At 52.4% G+C, this 2,506-nt stretch overlaps 1 pseudogene; it reads left to right on the top strand.

The window, feature by feature from the left end:
* The first annotated feature begins 1,852 nt into the window (after positions 1 to 1,852).
* On the top strand, positions 1,853 to 2,025 carry LOC130316624 (U2 spliceosomal RNA; annotated as a pseudogene).
* Positions 2,026 to 2,506: the final 481 nt, after the last annotated feature.

Below are 2,506 nucleotides of genomic sequence, written 5' to 3'. Positions count from 1 at the left end.
TTGCGCAGGCTGGGTCTGGGGAAGATGTTTTGCTCTTTTGTTAACGTTATGTATTTTGACATTTACAGCACGGTGTTGGTGAACGGCTGGAAGACTGACCCCTTTCCTATTCTTTCAGGGGTTAGACAAGGCTGCCCTCTTTCACCTCTCCTTTTTGTTTGTGTTATAGAGCTCTTCGCTGAGACTATCCGGCAGAATGGAGAGATCAGAGGGATCACCGCACCAGGACCAGATCGCCACGAGGTCAAGTGCTCGCTCTACATGGACGACGTGACCGTCTTCTGCGCTGACCAGCGTTCGGTGACTGCACTCGTCCAGACCTGCGAGGACTTCGGCAGAGCTTCGGGGGCAAAAGTCAACTGCGGGAAGTCGGAGGCCATGCTCTTCGGGGAGTGGCACCTGGCTTCTTCCGCCCCCTTCCCCTTTACTATTAAGCCGGACTTCATTCAAATTCTTGGAGTCTGGTTCGGGAAGGAAGGAGCGGCCCTTAAGTCTTGGCAAGACCGACTAGGAAGGATAAACTCAAAGATCGGACTGTGGAGCTCCAGAAAGCTCACGATGGAAGGCAAGGCACTTGTCCTGCGGAGTGAAGTTTTGCCTGTGCTCCAATATACCGCACAGGCCTGGCCTCCCCATACCACCGTTTGCAAGGCCATCACCCGGACAGTGTTTGGCTTCGTCTGGGGCAAAATGGACAGAGTCAAGAGGACCGTGATGTACAAGGAACCCCGCAAGGGTGGGAAGGGAATACCCGACATCCCCGCTCTGCTGAGGGCCTCCTTTGCATGCGTCACGGTGCAGCGGACTCTTGTAGAAAAGACTGGCTCAGCGGGCAGGTCCATGTCTCGCTTGCTTCTCATGCCCCTCTGGAGACAGCTGGGCTGGGACAAGTGGGACAGCTCCATCCCTTACAACTGGAACACTCCCTGGTTCTATGGGGATGTTGTCCGGTTTGTGAGGGAGCACCAGCTGGAAGGACTGAAACCAGACCTATGGAAGCCAAAGACAATCCACAAGCTCATCCGAGCTAAGGACTCGACCGAGCTGGTTCCGGGACTCCCCGCAGCCACTGCAGAGACAGTTTGGAACAATGTGGCCTCAAAGCGGCTTACCAATGGACACAAGGACTTGTCGTGGATGGCCGTCATGGGAGGTCTCTCTCTCAGGTCATTCATGCATGCCCGCAACCTGTGCAAGACCCGGTACTGCCCCCGTTGCCCCTACGTGGAGGAAACATCTTTCCACGTGTTTTGGCAGTGCCCCTTTGCACAGGGTCTGTTGGACGCCCTAGAACAGGAACTCAGAGACTCAGTGCCCAGGAGCTGCCTATCGTACCATTCGGTGCTTTACGGCCTGTTCCCTGGGACCCACGACGTGGAGGCCATCCAGGAGGCCTGGCGCCTTATGAACTGTTTTAAGGACGCAGTGTGGCTTGCCAGGAACCGCCTCGTGATCAACAGGGAAAACATGTCCGTCCGGGACTGCCGCAGGTTCATCAAGAACCTGCTTAGAGACTATTCCATCTTGGACAGCTCGGCCGTTGATGAGGAAGAAGAGGAGTGAAGACCCCTCTCCTTCTCCCATGTCTCCCTGAAGATACAGCCCAACAGTTTGGCCCTGTGATCCGCCCCCTCCCTACCCCCACATAGTCGCCCACACCCCTACCCCGATCACAGATTGTATTATTTGGTTTTTGTTTGATCTCTTGTGCTTTTCTATTGCAGGATTGAGCTGAATGTTAGAGTAGCATGGTGTGCGATGTATAGCTTAGGGAACCTTTGCTGTGTATTGTACTATCATGCTTTGTGTGACTGTAATTTATTGTACGACTTGTAATGACTGAACGGAAAATAAAGCTCTTTCAATCAAAAATCTGTTCTTATCAGTTTAATATCTGATACGTCCCCTATCTGGGGACCATATATTAAATGGATTTTTGAGAACGGGGGCCGATTTCGAAGCTTGCTTCCGTCGCCCTATGCATTGACCCGATATGGCAGTATCTTCGGGTACAGTGCACCACCCCCTTACAGGGTTAAAAAGAAAGATTCCTACTTTCATTGCTACCTGCTTGCTGGCTAGCCAGCTAGCCAGCCCTGTGGGCCTTGCTGCTGCTGCAGCCAAAAAACAAAAGGTGGTGCTGCTGCTGCTTCTGCTGCTTCTGCTTCTGCTTGTGTCTGGCCCCTGTTGGAGCGTCCAGGCACAGGACTTCTGCTGCTGCTGACTAAATGGCCTCCTTAATTGGATCATTTGAGTAGCCAGCACACCTGTGCAGGTAGGGCATGACATGATAGGCAGCTGCCTTGATAGCGGGTGGGTGCTGAATGTTCCTAATTGACAAAATAAGATTAATGCTTATGAAGAAATATAAAATCTCATCCCTTCCCCAATATCGCGCCACACCCCTACCCCTTAATTCCCTGGTTGAACGTGATGGACATATGTCTTTTTTCGACCGTACTAACTATGTAACTATGTAACATAACATGGGGGGGGGGGGTCTCCT

This window comes from Hyla sarda, unplaced genomic scaffold (genome assembly GCF_029499605.1).
Source record: "Hyla sarda isolate aHylSar1 unplaced genomic scaffold, aHylSar1.hap1 scaffold_1941, whole genome shotgun sequence".
NCBI classification, from domain to species: domain Eukaryota; kingdom Metazoa; phylum Chordata; class Amphibia; order Anura; family Hylidae; genus Hyla; species Hyla sarda.
Note: the sequence above shows the minus strand (reverse complement) of the source record. Positions and strands in the feature narration are given on the sequence as shown.